Source organism: Manacus vitellinus, unplaced genomic scaffold (genome assembly GCF_001715985.3).
Source record: "Manacus vitellinus isolate BGI_N305 unplaced genomic scaffold, ASM171598v3 scaffold_18_pilon, whole genome shotgun sequence".
NCBI lineage: Eukaryota > Metazoa > Chordata > Aves > Passeriformes > Pipridae > Manacus > Manacus vitellinus.
Window position 1 is genome coordinate 11024588 of NW_021939324.1, and position 17330 is coordinate 11041917.

Sequence of the window (17330 nt, forward strand, 5' to 3'; positions counted from 1 at the left end):
TAGAAAATTATGGCCATGACCAATGATTGGGGTACCCCCCTCTGTGGAAAAAAGAACATCACAAAATGATGATTAAGAAATGAAGTGCAGAGTTGTTTCTGTGGAAGGGGACAAGAAAAGGAAGGTGCAAACAACATAGATAAGCTACAGCTGATTCACAGAGGGGCATCTATGCTAGAGCATTGAAAAAAATCAATTGGAACAGAATGAAAAAGCAAAGAATTTAGTGGAATAGAAGGGGTAGAAGAAATGCGATTCATCTAGCAAACTGAGAAGGCCCATCAGCTGCTGATTCACAGAGCTAAGCATCAGAGTGACAGCAGCTTCATGTTGTTGTGATTTACTTTGGTGTGGCACACAAATAAATACATCAGTCGAGGTTTCTAGAGCATGAATGTTCTCTTTGTGCAAAACAATCAAACTGAAGAAGTAGCAATTGATTTTCTAATGTACATGAGACCTTAGTTTATGGTGCTTTTTATTGGTTGCTCTTGGAATAGATTTCCAATTTGTTGCAATTGTCCAATTGCAGCTTAGCAAACCTTTTGATCCCTTCATTTGGACACTCTTCCTCTCCAATCCACTTTTTCTTGAAGAAGCTGAAAGCTCTCTGTGCCAGTGCACTTGGTTGGGGCCTTTTTTTCCCCTTCTCCATTTCCTCATTTTGACTTCTGACCAAGATACTGTTAGCACTGTTAACACCCACTTCGAGCTGGCCACGTCGCCCTGAACAACTACATTTCCAACTACAGCCTCCACAAATACTTTTTTTACAAGCACTTTTATATATATAAATATATATAAATACATTTGAAGGCAAAATTAAGATAATTCCAGCGTGGTTAGCTGTCGAAACAGAGGGAAAACGATAAGCAGTATTTCAAACAAACCAACTGAAAAACTTTACAGCTAACCCACTCCCACTTGCACACCTTAAACGTAAGCAAGCGAACTTTTCCGCGGAGTCACGAGGGGGGGGAAGTGGGAGGCCCCTGGAGCTGCCCCTGCCCGTGGATGGCCGCCAGCCCAGCGCCGCCCGAGCGCCCACGGGGATCGTCCACCCAGCGCCCGCCCACCGAGCCCTCTCCCTCCTACTTCTTGGTGTCGCTGCTAAAGAGCCCGAAGGCCGCGGGAGCCGAAGGGTCACGGTGGGCGGCCGCTTCCTGCGCCAGCTCGGCGCCGGCCTCTCCCCCTGCTCGCTGTAAGCGAGCCCGTTGCCGGACATGGTGATGGTGGATGGTGACGGTGTCGCCGCTCTCGCCCCTCGCCCCGCCAAAGTTGCGGGCGCAGCCCTCCCACACAGGCGCACCCCGCAGTCAGTCACACCCCGCAGTCAGTCACACCCCGAAAGCGCCGGCGCTCCCCCCGGAAGCTCCCCGGTCACGCGGCGGGGGGCGGGCACAGCCGGCAGGGCGGGGCGGGAGCGGCCGGGCCCGGACGGGGCGGCCCCGGGGCCGGGGGAGGGGTTGTGCAAGTACCGTCTGCCGAGTTGTGCTTCCCGGCCCTCCCTCCGCTGTACCTTTGGCGCAGCCCTTTACAGTACGAGGTACGGTCTGTGGCAGTGATCCGTGCTTCTCAGATACTCGTGTCCGCTCAGATGGCGGCGCCTCACGCTGATCCCCCCACACTCACGGTAGGAGTGGGGCGGCCCCGACTGACAGCAGCTGTTTACATATGGGAGGCCAAAAATGTAGAAGGATAATTAGAAGTCGTCTGAGGAAAGTTTCTCCTAATTTCTTTTTACAATCTTGTTTTCCTATGTTCATCTTTCCCCTCTCCCCGTAGTCTCTGAGGAATGATCTGTGTTCATTAAAACGCCCTTCTATCCATGTCCTGACATATATTAGTGGAGTGCAACCTTTTCATCCTTGGAAGTAAGCTCATTTCCAAAAGGTTATCTCTTCACAATCAATACTTTTTATCTTGCAGACGAAAAAAAAAGGGGGGAGGGAGGAAATGGATTGTCATAGTATATTTCTGAAGCAGCTTTTTGACTTGCTTGTCTTTCAGCTTGCTTATACTTTTCTGATTGAAACTGAGTCATTACCAAACAAATAAATTTTACAAAAAGTTACCAATACAGAATTTGTTAAGAGTGTGGGACTGCTATAAAGGTAGTTGTCCTCAGTAGTTGCCTTCTACGGATATCAACATTTTGATTTTTTTTTATGATCTCTCACAGCTTCTCTCTGTGTAGCACTGTCTCTTGAAAGTCATGGTTTAGGGTGCAAAAGTCTCAGTGTGAATGTTCTTGGCCATCTACATTTTACCTGTTGGTTATTTAGACTTCCATTTTTGTCCTGCCTTTTGCATTGTTTACAGTAGCAGCCATCATAGTTTTCTTTCCCTGTAGAGGTAAATATCTCATTGTTACTACCATAAAGAGTCACAGTAACTGTTGATGCTCATCCAGTGATGTGACTTGGGGCAAACACCTCATGTTACTCAACAAGCTGTAATTTTTTAATTCCAACAAACATTAATTTTCTTAGGCTTTATGAAAACAATTACAGAAGATACTTCGCAGCATTTTTTACCAAGTTATATACACTTTGTGTGGATTTTTTTAAGCTGAGCTGTGCTGCCAAATGTTTATTGGGTGCCCTCTTCTGGCTCCGATTATTAGTATGCTATTTGACATGAAAAAGAAGATGCGTTGGTAAGGAAATTATTTTTTAATGGAATTTGAGCTCTATATAACAGAAATGTCAAGCTATTAAAAGCTGTGCTCATATTTTCTATACTGCTAATAGTTTCTGATATACCCAAAATGTGCTGGTGTTGCAGATCCTGCACAAATGTGTAAGACTTTTGACTTGTAAATGTCATTGATAAAGGATAAGTAATGATACAATACAAACTTCTAGTAATACAATTTTTCATTCAGTAATGATTTAGAAATCTGATATATAATAAGTTACTTTAAAATTAAGCGTCAAGAACTCATTCCCTAACCTGGAATGAGTTTTCAGTCTGTGGCATGAACTCAGCTTCTACTATTCCTGAATAGTTCAGGAAACTCTTACACAAATGAGAAAACTAATGAGTCTGAAAAAAACTTTGATCTGCCTCTCTCCAAGAGAATCAAGATTTGGGACTGTAATGAAAGCAAATGAGTGCTTTTTCAGAAGTACTGGTTCTCCATTCCTTCTTGGCAGAACTGGCTACCGTATTATCCACAGGAGCTGCTCACAGTGATATTGGAACAGGTTTTACTGGTATCAAATGAATATAGCATCCTACTTTTCTCTGTATCTGAAGCACAACACCCTTCAAAAATACACCTTCTTACTTCTGCAGCATGCAGCATGTATCATGTCCCATGGTGCAAAAAACCCAGTATACAACAAAGTAAGTCCCTGTCCAAGGAGATCACAGAATCACACAGAATCATGGAATGGTTAAGGTTGGATGAGGCCACTATAGCTCATCTAATCCAATCTCCTTGCTCAAGCAGGGTCCCTTAGACCAACAGTACTCAGGCATATGTGCAGGCAGCTTTTGAATACCCCTGGAGAAGGAGACTCCACAGTGTCTCTGGGCAACCTGTTTCCAGTGCTCAGTCACCCACACAGTTCTTCCTCATGTTCAGGTGGAACTTCCTGCATTCCAGTTTCCACCTGTTGCCTCTTGTCCTATTTATTGCTCAGCACCACTGAGAAAAGCCTGGCTCCATCCTTTCTGGCATCATCCCTTCAGATACTTTCATACATTGATGATGTCCCCTCTCAGTCTCCTCCAGGCTAGCCTAAACCAGCTGCCTCTACCTTTCCTAATAAGAGGTGCTCCAGTCTCCTCATCATCTTTTTAGCCCTTGCTACACTCACTTCAGCAGCTTCGTGTCTCTCTTGTCCTGAGGAGCCCAGAACTGGACATAGCACTCCAGGTGAAGCCTCACCAGAGCTGAATAGAGGGGCAGGATCAGCTCCCTCAACCTGCTGGCAGTGCTCTTCCTAATGCACCTCAGGACACCACTGGCCTTCCTGGCCACAGGGCCTCACTGCTGGCTCATGAACAGCTTGTTGTCTACCAGGACTCCCATGTCCTTCTCCACAGAGCTGCTTTCCAGCAGGTTGGCCCCCATCCTGGTGCAGGGGGTTATTCCTCCACAGATGCAGAACCCTGCACATGCCTATCATTGGACACAGTGTCAAAAGCAAAAGCCTTGCTTAAGTCCAGATAGACAATATCCACTACTTTCCCTTCATCTGTCCAGGTAGTTGTCTCATTGTAGAACGCAATCAGGCTGATCAAGCATGACTTCCCTTTGATGAATCCATGCTGACTACTCCTGATCACCACCTTGTCTTCCACGTGCTTAGAGATGGCCTCCAGTATGAGCTGTTACATCACTTTTCAGCAACTGAGGTGAAGCTGACTAGTACGACCAGTGATGACCAGGTGGACGACATGATAGTTCCCTGGGTTGTTCTTCTTGCTCTTTTGAAGACTGGAGTGACATTTGCTGTCTTCCAGTCGTCAGGCTCCTCTCCTATCTCTACAGCCATTCAAAGATAATTGTGAGCGGCCTCGCTGTGGTGTTCATCAACTCTCTCAGCACTCATGGATGGATACATCCTGTCAGGGCCCATGGACTTGAGGGTGTCAAATTTGATTAAATGGTCTCTAACCCAGTCCTCCTCCAAAGGAAAGTCTTTCTTTCTCCACACCTTCTCCCTGGTCTGCTGGGTCAGGAGTTCCTGAGGGATGGCCTTGGAAGTGAAGACTGAAACAAAGGAGGCAGGCAGTAAATCTGCCTTCTCTTCAACCTCTGTCACTGGGTTCCCTGTTCCGTTCAGTAGCAGGCTCACATTTTTCCTAATATTCATTTTGTTATTGATGCATTTGAAAATAAAATATGAATAGAGCGTGGAATTAAATAAGAAAAGGAGAAAGTTCTTTTTAGAAATCAGAATGAGCAAAAAGGGGAAATGAAGTCTCGGAAAACCATGATGGCTCTTTCACTGATCACAGAAGATAAAAGTCTTAATCAGAATGTAATAGGATCTGGGGGAGAAACATAGGAGAGTCTCTTACTGGAGGAGAAACAAAGGGAGAAATTAAACATACAGTGCCTAGAAATTATTATTCTTCACATTCTCCTAAGGGTGAAACACTTGCATTACTTATCCTAACAGATTTTTTTTAATATATGATAATTTATAAATAGTTTCTGGAAAGAACATAATGAACTGACTGAGGATATGGTCTGTAAGCAATTGCTCCACTCAAGTGCACTTGTATATGAAAGGGGTGAAAAGGTCCATAAATTATTTTCCTGTCAAACCAAGAATGAGCAAGTTGAAATAAGATCTTGGAAATAGTACTGGATACACAGAAAATAATTTCAGACAAGGGAAAAAAAAAAAAACAACTCAGCCTTTTTTTGCCAGAGATTCCACTTCCAGTCAGATCTGAATATCGACCTCTCCTAATCTGGAACTCTGAAGGCCGTGGAAATGTATGTTCTTGTTGAACAATATCTCTGCCTTGTCTTGGAATGAGATAAGGGTTTCTCAACACCCTACAAGTGCGATTCTAATGTTAACTCACTTATTTATGTAAATAATCTGAAGGGATTTTCCTAAGATTAACTGGGATCTCTCAGATAAGAGGTCCTATTTCTCAAAAGAAATATAGGAGATTCAAAGGAAGAGAATTTATATTAATTTATATGAAAATTCTCATTTTAAAATTATTTTTATAAACGTCCTGATTCTAAATTATTATTAAATTGATAATTATATTTGTTTTAATTATATTTAATATTAAAATTAATGTCATTTATAGTAATGTTCATATGGTTACAATACATTTTAAATCATTACTATATTAATTAAGAAAAAATAATTTTACATGAAACTTTTAAAATATCAGACTGCATGTCTGATATTTATTCTTTTTAGTTCCACTGAGTCACTGTAAAATGCATTTTTTTCATACTTCTAAGAAGGAACTTCCTTAAAAGTATGTGAAAAAAAGACATTTGATAGAGATCGGTCTGGTTTATGATCTATATCTATAAAGTCATGAATTGCATAGAGAACATGACTCATTATCTCATCTGCTAGGCACCATCAAATGAAACTGGTAGATCGTAGGTCCGAAATAAAGAGATATTTTTCCTGCAGCACAACTGAATATGGGGGATTTTGCATGAAATATTGTAGATGCAAAAGTTTCCATGAGTTCAAAGAACAAGAAGACAAATTCATGAAAGAAAATATTATTAAATACAATAATAACATCTCTGGCTCAGGAAGTTCCTGAACCACAAGTTCATTACAGAGAAATACCATTATGTACTCTCCTTGTTCTGATACTGGTAATACTTACAAGTACATGGGGCTAGATAGACCTTTGGAGGTACAATTCATCTGATATATTTCAGTTCACTATTTCTATTGCAGCTAGAGAAATGTGTAGATATCCCCTTATTTTATAACAGAGTTTAGCAGCTGAAAAATGGAAAACTATGTGGAGCATGAAAAAATTAGCACATATATTATCTAATGGCATGGTTCAACTTCTGCAAAAGACTTCTAGTCTGTTAGAATGGGAACTAAAGTCATGATACCTTTCTGTTTCTGTTTTCCAAGAGAAGGGAACATATCAGCCTACCCCATCTATATTTGAAGAATGACACATATGAGGTAAGTCAGGCTGCACATCCCCTTCTGATCACAAAAGTTGAAACTTTAGTGAGGCTTCCTCTTTTATTTGAGAGAAAAACAAAACTATCCTTTTTTTCTGATCTTATTTATCCCCCCAGGTCTTGCTTGACATTTCTGCCTTTGAAGTTGTGAAAGAAAATTTGTGTTCACTCCTGCCAAACCATTGTCATGAGTCTTTAAAAAATGCTAGATATTTATAGGGCTATTATGGCTATCCTTAAAATACACTTGAGCTGATATAGCTAGGATGACCCATCTATTCTGCTCTCAGAGACACCAAGTCCCAGATTGCTAGTTGTCTAGTCCTTCAATTGTAATGCTTTGGTGCTGCTTATTAGACCCAGTGCTCCACAAAGCAGTTCACTCCCTCTAATCACTTGAGTCAAAACAGCAAATACAACTTACAAAAAAATTTGTGTTTTTTAAGCAATGAACTACAATCCAAGTATACTTCAAGTTACCTCAGTCATTCATTTTCCTATTAAAGAAATATGAAATAAGATGGCACTGAAGAGGCAAAATTCCATTTTGCCTTCTATGCCTGTTTGTTCCGTAACTGAACTCATATGAGAAAAGCTTTTCTACAAAAGTTCATTGAAAATGAAGTAGTGTCTTTGAAGATAGGAATATTATTCAAACATCACACAAGCAATTAACATCTATGAATAACAGAGGTCCTAGACCTACTTCCTTTCAAACCTTAATAAAGCATTTTAAGATTTGCCAGGATGTCATGCAAACCTGACACCATTCTCATCACAAAATTCTGCTTCTGTGGCTTTTAATGTCTGCATTTCTTCCTTCTTTTTGTTGTTAGTGACTGAGTCATGAAATGCTAGTGAAAGAAGACAGCTGCATTTCCATTACCCTCTTTTACTGGTTGTTCATCAGAGAAAGACAGTTGCTTGTTACTGGTCTAGGTTGCTGCACAGCAGTCAAGACTTGTCATGCTTATTCTATTGGAAGAAGAAATGGATTGGATAAGCAAAGTCAAAGTAATGATCAGTGTTGTACAAAAGGAGCAACTGTACCAGGACATTCTCTGTTTTGAGAAAAGCGTTTCTTCAATGCAGCTTAGTACACAAAGTCCAATTCCCTGAAAACAGAGAGACAATGACCGGCAAATTACAGTTTCCTTCTGCACAGTTTCCAAGCCACTCTTTCAGCCCTGGAAGTTCTCTTTCTATATTCAGTCAGTCTCTTTCTATATTCCCATTCACACTTGCTTATTCTGACGGCTTGAAGCTTTCTGGCTTTTTTCTGCATTTTACCATGGGTTTACGAAAGGCAGGTCCTGTTTGACCTGATTTCCTTTTATTCTGAGTTGGAAGGGACCCAGAAGGATCGTTGAGTCCAATTCCTGTCCCCGCACAGGACAACACCAAAATTCCACTATGTGCCTGAGACCATTGTCCAAACACTTCTTGAACTCTGGCAGGTTTGGGGCCTATGACCAGGAGATCTGCTTTGTCCATGAGGGAAAAACAGTGGGTGTAGCTACCTGGACTTCAGTAAAGCTTTTGGTACTGTCTCCCGGTATTCTCACGCAGAAGCTGGCAGCACATGGCTTGGACAGGCGCGCTCTTTTCTGAGTAGAAACCTGCCTGGATAGTTGTGCCCAGAGAGTGGTGGTGAATGGAGTTACATCCAGTTGGAAGCTGGTCACCAGTGGTGTTTCCCAGGGCTCACTATAGGGGCCAGTCCTGTTTAGTATCTTCATTGATGATCTGGATGAGGGGATGGAGTGTACCTGCAGTCAGTTTGCAGGTGACACCAGGCTGAGTGGGAGTATTGATCTGCAGTAGGGTACGGAGGCCCTGCAGAGGGATCTGGACAGGCTGGATCCATGAGCTGAGGCCAATGGTATGAGGTTCAACAAGGCAAATTGCTGGGTCCTGCCCTTGGGTCACAACAACCCCAGGCAGTGCTATAGGCAGGGAGAGGAGTAGCTGGAAAGTTGCTCAGGAAAAAAGGACCTGGGAGTGCTGCTTGACAGTGGCTGAACAAGAGCCAGCAGTGTGCCCAGGTGGCCAAGCAGGCCAAGGGCACTGTGAACTGTATCAGAAATAGCATGGCAAGCAGGACCAGGGAAGTGATTGTCCCTCTGTGCTCAGCACTGGTGAGGCCACAACTCGAATCCTGTGTTCAGTTCTGGGCCTCTCAATTCAAGAAAGGCTGGAGGTGCTGGAGCAAGTCCAGGGACAGGTGACAGAGCTGGTGAAAGGTCTAGAGAGTAAGTCCTATGAGGTATGACTGAGGGAGGTGGGGTTATTTAGCCTGGAGAAAAGAAGGCTCAAGAGAGACCTTATCACTCTCTACAACTACGTGAAAGGACGTTGACGCCAAGTGTGTGTCGGCCTCTTTTCCCAGTCAACAAGTGACAGGATGAGAGGAAATGGCCTCAAGCTGCACCAGGGAGGTTCAGACTGGACATTAGGAAGAATTTCTTCACTGAAAGAGTAGTTAAGCATTGGAATGGGCTGTCCAGGGATGTAGTGGAGTCACCATCCCTGGAGGTGTTCACGAAATGACTGAATGTGGCACTTAGTACTGTGGTTTACTTGGCATGGTAGTGTTTGATTAAAGGTTGGACTTGATGATCTTGGAGGTCTTTTCCAGCCTTAATGATTCTATCATTCTATAAGTGCTTGATTTTCAAAAAAGATGAGGACTTACATATTTTTCAGCAAAAATTAATTTAAGCAGAATTAGTAATTATGAAAGCAGGCTACTTTTACCCAAGTTCTTGCCACTGAATTAAAGTGTCTAAATTCAGGCACTCTCATTTTAAGTTGTAGGCAGTTACAAACACCAGAAGACAGTACACCAGCAAAAGACTTCTAAATGGAGATGGACTTTCAGGCTTTCTGAAACAGCAACAGATTTAAGTTTTAAGCTACATAGGAACTCAATAGTTTGGCTGCCTAAGTGCATCCCTTCTCCAATACTTTGAACTTTTATCAATACTGCTCTTCATTTCTTTCTGTACATTGTTTGCCCTTTTTTAGTTTCTCTGAGTGGCACTCAACTTCCCATATGTCAGAAGTGCAGAGAAGATTTGATACCAAACACAGAGTAAGTCTCCGGAAGTCTCAAAAGTCTCCTCTTTGGAGACAGGAGACTAAGAGATGACCTCTTGTTCTGATCAACTCTGGTCTTTCTGATGTTCTTTTAATTGAGACTATGACATGGAAGCAGTACAGGAAAATCTTTTCTAAATCATTAAGAGGAAAAATAGTATGAAAACGGCATTGAACAGAAAATGGTAAATCAGAAATAAATTACCTACAAAATACTGTTTGGAGGAACACACAATAGCAAACCTTTCCATTATCTCCATAACACATAGGCTAAAGACACCAAATCTGATTCTCTAAAGATTTTGATATCATTTACATCTTTCATACCCATATAAATTATTTTCTAAGCCTCCTAGCAGCAAAATAAAAATTCATATTCATCAGGCACTTTTTTGCATATGAAGTTAATTTGAGATTTTTGAAGTAAACCTACCTTTGGCATTTAATTTAACGTATTTAACTTATTAGCATTAGAAATCAGTGCTTTTGAAACGTTTTTTACATGAGCTGATTTCCTGGCCTGGCCTTCTCCCCTGTGAGACCCTGCCCCTCACTGAGCCCTGATTTGTAAGACAGAAAAAGACTGTCCAAAGATCCACATTATCCTTACAGTATGAAGAACTATATTATACTATGAATCAGTACCAACAGGAGATAATATATTAAGTTTTGTTCTGTAATGGTTAATGAAAATCGTCTTGTCTGTCGCAGTTCCAACTTTGGGCACAAGAGGTAGACGTTTTCACATGAAACTTTCATCAGATACTCAACATTATTAATCAGCTGTTATACTTCAAGATAAAGGATAGTCAGGAGCTGTTAATTTCCTCTTCTGTCTTTTATGTAGGAATACATTTGCAAAAAATGAGATTAATTGCAAAGATGTAATGGGGAGAATGGAAGTAGCCGTGCATTTATATATAATGGATTATCATGGTTATTTCTTTTGCCAGGGGATCTTAGGGTTTCAGAGGGGATGCAGTGTCTTGTTTATATTTTGCTCTCTGGACAAAAATATTGTTATATGCACTTACATGCAATTGGGAGACCAGATTACACACAGTGAAGCTGATTTTGTGGCAGACTGAGAGTGCGTGCCACTGGCCTTCACCTGACCTGTGCTGACTCCAGTAACTTTCTGCATAGGTTGGGACTGTTTCATTAGTTATTTCTTACTCGCTGCAACCTAAGCACCTTAAAAAGCCTAGATTAAAAAGTCAACGTAACTAAAAGCCGAGAGTATCTGCATCCTCAACACTATTAAGTTTTAAATAGTATTATGATTACATTATATGGTTTGTTTGGGTTTTTTTAATAAGAAGTCATAGGGAGGAACTACTTGAGTCCAATAAAATATTTAAATTTTTAACGTTGTGAGAACTTTTCTGTTCCTACATATCATAGAGAAAGAGCAGCGCACTACCTTTATTTATTTTCTGTAGGGTTCCACACACACTGATTAACTGCTACAGAGAAGAAGGATTATTAGATTTTAAAAGATTTTTGTATTAATGCAAACATGAGCATTGGTTTACATATTGACCTAAGTCAACCATTATTTTCAAAATATTACCTGTACTTTAATCTTCTCATAGTCACCTAAAGATGATATTTGTTTCTTTAAAAGGTGGCAGTGTAGGCTTTAAATGTACTTTTTCACAGGCCTGTGTCTTACACAGACTCACAGTGTCCAATGTAAAAACTAAAACTGAAATTTTAAGTAATTACTTGCCATTAATTTTGTGAAATCCTGTGGACTTACCCTTAGTTCTTATCCTATGCAGAAGTTTGTTTGTTCTGTTTTCTGTGACAATCCTAACTTTTCTGTGGTGGAGCTTTCCAATGTTTAGATCATGAGCTTATGCAATTATTTTGTGATAATGTGTTCATTGTGAAAACTGACCAATGCAGATTCTTCTATCCAGTACACTCACTTTCTTCAGATGTTTTTGTGCTAAATTGTATCAGTTCAGTTTTGCTCATAGGTTCGATGCTGTAAGTACATAATCCCTGCTACAGCAGATGATTTATAATTGCTGTCTCATGCACTGCAAAATACCAACCAACCAAAAAAAAAATTAGCTTTTTATTGGACCTTGTAACATTCATTGGTTGACAGTCATTCACTGTATTCTAACAGGTTGTTAAAGTTGAAAGTGAAAAATAATTGATTTGAAGTAGTGTATTTGGCAATACTTCAGAAATCCCTGAAATTTTATCCTACTGTTTCACATCAGTGAGAGCATGAACATTATAACACTAGGTTATGTTAATTTAATTACTTTCTTCCTACACATATAGCATTTTCCATGTCAAAGAAAACCAGTTGTGGAAAAATAACTGAAGAAAACCCCATCTAATGCAGTTTTGTACTTCCAAATTAACTTCATTCTTAAGAAACCCTTAAGATGAACAATCCAAATAGGTTCTGTTAATGCAGTGTTAATATTTCTGGAATTTAAGCAGAAAAACCAGAACAAGACTGGCTTAAAGAGTAGAGGGCTATCACTGCTTGCTTCAGGGTGTTTCCAGAAACCTCCTTCAGCACAGACTGATTACGGATTTGGTAGGTAAGAGTCCATTCTAAGGAAAACCAGTCCTGCCTGCAGGAACTCGGTGTGACTTTGAATGAACTGCTTCTCATGTCAGCCAGGCTGTTACAGGTTGTTTCATGCAGGGAAACCACAGAGATTCTCTGTCCTGTGCCCTAGGCAGTAAGAAGCCAAAAGCAGCTGGCCTGCAGTTCTGCTGCAATGTGTATTTCAGACAGATCAGATGCCACAGAAGAGTTTTACAGTGGTTCCCTTTTTTTGGCTTTGCATCCTGACTGACCCACTTGACACATTCATAGTAACAAGGTTTGGAGCGCACCTGGCATCCTGGTTCTTTAGTACATAAAGCAAGAGCAGCCTACTGGAAGGCTGAGTCATATGCCATAATATGGTAGTATATAAAATAGATGTAAACTACATCATATGAACAATAAATAAACTACATCTTATGAACACAAAAACTAGCTTTTGAATATATGGGCATGCCTATGATATGCGATTATTGTTTGTGAAGCAAATAGTTTGCAATATACTTATGTGATAAATACAAAAAATAATGAGTTGCAGCAAGAAACTGAAGCACAGTGAAGTTACAAAACCAGGTAAGTTTGAGCTGAATTTGGTTTCCTGTTTGAGTACCCAAAATTTACCAGACAAGAAGGTAAATGGAGCTTGTAGAAACAGTGGAAAATAATGGGATGATAAACTGTGATAGCTATTTCAGACTCAGCATCTGGTACCTTAAAACTAGGTGTGTGAAATTTAATGCTATGCAGTTTACACCTTTTCATGTTTTAGAATAACAATGGATGGAAAAAAGCTGAATATAGCTGAACTTAGTTGAGGGCCTGAAAACCTCCTAGTTTGTGCTTACCAGATCCAGCTGGGAAGTGCTATAGGCTTTTTATATGTAACTGGAGAGGATTACTCAAATTGCAGCTTTCATTTGAGGAGAGGTGATGGATACCTGGATATGGGAAAATTACCAAAATAATAATTTAGGCCATTTTGCACAGGGAGAATGAAACTTATCAAAATGAGGTTTGTTAAGATTTTTGGCAACAGCCCAACTGCTAATATTGATGGTTATTCAGTTCAGAGCTAAGTTTCTAGAAATTTCTTAATGTTTACTGGACATCCCTTTTTGGTATTAAAATGGTAACTAAATTGAGGTTAGAGCTAATGAGCCTGCTGTAAAAAAACCCCTCTTCTTACAGTTAATAGCACAAATTTAGATTATCCTAGAAACATGATTACAAAAGGGTGGAATAAGTTAGCTAAACTATTTTAGCCACTTTATCTGGGACAGTAAAAATCACCCAGAAGTTTTGGTTATTAATTTTAATACACAAACTCTAAATCTGTGATTGAAATGAACATTGCTCTCTTTGCTGTCAGAAGGCACAAAATTTGGGGAGCTGGTTATGTTTTGCAAGAACTTGAAAGGCCCCATTGTGCCACATATTTAAATCTACCCGTCTCTTCCATCCATCCATTTGACTTGCACTAATCCAAAATTTTCAGATGTGTTTTTTGGAGGATGAAGCTCATTGCTGCTCTTCCAGGACTGCCCTACTGCAGTGCACTGTTTCTAAATTATGCTTAAGCATTACATTGTCCTACTTGCAAAAAGATGGAATTTCAATCCTATTGTCCAAGCTTTTATAACTAATTGTGCACAGTTCAGTAAGTGGCAGGATCCCATTTAACATGTTGCCTAAAATCAGAAATAGAGGATATTTTGCTCTTCTTACTTAATTGTTAACAATTCTATTTTGCAGATTGCCTAGTAAATTGTTTCCTTGATCCTTGCTTTCATTTATCTTAAAATTATCAGAGATATGTAGTAATTTGCTTCATATAAATGTGTATAATAACTAATCTCTTTATGAACAAAAGCTAGCTTTCGAAAAATATATCTCTATTTAATAAGAAGAATATTGCTACTCCTACCACCTTAACTGAGTATCTCCCTATTGCAAATCCTGAAAAACAGTAGGCACTGTATGATTCAGAAAAAAAAATATTTTCATTGATTAGATTATATGAACATAATTTTCATATTTGTATTTGAATAGTAAGGAACTAACAAACAGATATTCTTTCCGCAGCCTGGCTAAACTTTTAGAAATATACTAACTGATTTGAAATCCAGAAAGGTGCTCAAGGCACAGAAGTGTGTGCCAAATGACCATGATTTTGGAAACAGTTTTGCATCAAAACAGGCAGCTACCAAATAACAAATATTAAAAAGAAAAGCTGTTCCTGAGACAGCTGCAATTTTGGTTCTATTGATGTGAAACAGAGCTTACCACCAGCAAAAAGACATAAAAATTGAAGAGAGGTATAATTTTTAAAATTAAGGTATATTTGCAGATTTCCTTTGCTATCCTGGAAGATTCATAAACTGTTCTAGAAGAAGCCTATCAGTCATCACCCAATACTTCTTGTTAGAATGGCAGAGAAAACAAAGGTATCAATGACATTCAAGATGGAACAGGAATCTACACAAGGAATAGGATTTATTACTGGACACCAAAGAATTTTGTTCTAAAATAAATATCTATGCTTGGTCAGTTGTATCACACACTATTTCTATTATTTCTGTTTCTAATTCTATTTCTATTGCTTGCTGTTAAGTGTAGATGGTGTATTTGATAAATAGATCAGATGTTGAGAAATACATTGTAAAATACTGGTAAGACAGGTTCATTTAGTCAAATGAATCCCATCCAAGAAGAAATCAAAAACCAGGCAAGGTTTTGGAGATGTAAGTCAAGTTTCTGCTCACAATATGTATTATTTGACCATCTGTCATGGATATGCAGTCACTGTACCTTTTATAAGCCTCAAAAACAAGAGGAAGAAAGGCAGGCAAATATACTGGAAAGCATTCTAGTCCCATGACCAAGGGAAAAAAACAGAAGTCAAATAATTTGTTACATAACTAGTTTGAAATTTATCATTTCTATGGAGTCTTAGGCTGCATTTCAAGAAAGTAGTTAAAAGAAGTAGTACAGGACTATCATTTTCAGTTCTGCTATCAGTATAAAAATATTATATTTTTTAATTTAATTTATTATTTTAAGCATTAGTAATAACTTAGCATTGCTAGCAGGTCGAGAGAGCTGATCCTGTCCCTCTACTCAGCCCATGTGATGCCTTAAGACCCTTTTAGTTTCTTATTTTTCTGATTTTGTAAGCTTTATAAGTTTTATAAGTAGTAAAAGTAGATTTTAGAAGTAGCAGTCCTTATCCCTCACCCTGTAGCACAAGTAGTTTACACATTCCTCAACCCTCTTACCCCATTCCATGCACCCCACATCAATCCTACCCCTGAATTCAGTAGAAATGTTTAGTCTTTTGTCAAGGCAAGGCCTATGCTGTTTGGAGAACACTCATATCTTGACCTGAACAACAGAACACAGTCAAGAACTGGGTGACCATGTACCCTTTGTGCTCTGAAGATGGTGATGGTGATGTAGAAGTGGTCCCAAAAGGTCCCCAGACCCAATTCCCAGGGAGTGGGACCGGGGCGGACCAGAGCAAAAGTAATGGGGTGGAACCACTTGGGATTGGACAGATAGTCCTTGGCACAAATTCCTTATCTCACCCTTGCTGCTCCTGAGGTTTTTTCTTTAGCATCAGCTGGGCTGGCATCACAGGTGAGGCTTCACCTGGCATGCTGTATCCAGTTCTGGATACAACAAGAGAGATATGGAGCTACTGGAGTGGGTCCAATAGAGGGCTGTGAAGGTGATGGGACTGGAGCATCTCTTTTATGAGGAAAGTCTGAGGGAACTGGACCTGTTCAGCCTCGAGAGAAAATGACTGAGAGGAGACTCCTCAGTGTATACAAGTATCTGATAGGAGTCTGTCAAGAGGACATTTTTTGTATAGCCAGGCTGTTCTCAGTGATGCTGAGTCCCTGACTGGGACAAGAGGCAATGAGCAGAAACTGGAACACAGGAAGTTGAGGAAGAATTTCTTTACTGTCCGGGTGACCATGCATTACAACAGATTGCCCAGAGAGGTTGTGGAGACACCTTCTCCAGAGATATTCAAAAGCTGTCTGCACATTCCTTAGTACGGTTGTTTTAGGAGACCCTGCTTGAGCAAGGAGATCGGACTAGATAACCACCAGTGGCCTCATCCAACCTTTACTATCTTATGTAATTCTGTGAACAAGAAAAGATACGAAAGAGACTGAAAACAACTTTTTCACAACTTGAAAAAAAAGAGAAAGCGTTACAGAAACTTAGAACTTTATCAGTTCAATTTTACTGGGATAACCAAAAGAGAGATGAAAGGCACCTTTTTTAGGATGTGCCTGTATCTCATCAGGGGAAAATAAAACTTAATAAAGAATGAAGTCACCTAAGGTATGCACAATAGTGATGAGTTGAAATTAAAGCCATAAAATACAAAATAAGCTACCTATCCATAAAATTAAAGTGGCTAGTTACTGGAACAAAAAAAAAAAAAAAGCCAACATATTTACAGATGAGGACTATGTGCTTATTTTCTTCAACAGACTCCAATTGTTTGGTTTAAATTCCACTTGTTTGGCTCAAAACTGGATTAACCAGATAAAGATTTATGGCCCATGGGAAATCTAAGTCACTGAAGTCATTAGCTGACCTTTGACAACTGTGATTCTGTGATTTTTATGTTTAGAAAACAGACATTTACTGTTAGTGTAATATCTTCATAGAAGATATGAAGAAAGCATCATACACTTTTTGTCCTATTCTCTCTTGATCTGAATCTAACAAATCTGGGGCAGAATATGGAGCTTGTAGATGTATATGCAATTTGAGTAAAGCAGTTCATATACAAGTCACTGTTATAATAACCTAGCATTTTATTACTGTGTCAGCCAAGTAAATGCCTTTGTTCTTCATAACCTTAAAAGTCATCTACCCTGAGATTTTTGAGTAGTTATCCTCTCCTTTCCAGTACCATCAGTATGTAAAGGACTCAAACCTAGTCCTGGAAAGGAGTTACTGTATGGCCTACACTGT

The 17330-nt window shown here is 39.7% G+C and overlaps 1 protein-coding gene across 1 annotated transcript in view; it reads right to left on the minus strand.

Annotated features, from left to right (window-relative positions):
- The window catches only part of AP3B1 (adaptor related protein complex 3 subunit beta 1), a 148756-nt gene extending 147447 nt beyond the window's left edge, over positions 1–1309 (minus strand). Inside the window, exon 1 of the mRNA XM_018070426.2 lies at positions 1096–1309. The gene's annotated coding sequence lies outside the window, so the exon portion shown is untranslated. The remainder of the gene's footprint in view (positions 1–1095) is intronic.
- Positions 1310–17330: the final 16021 nt, after the last annotated feature.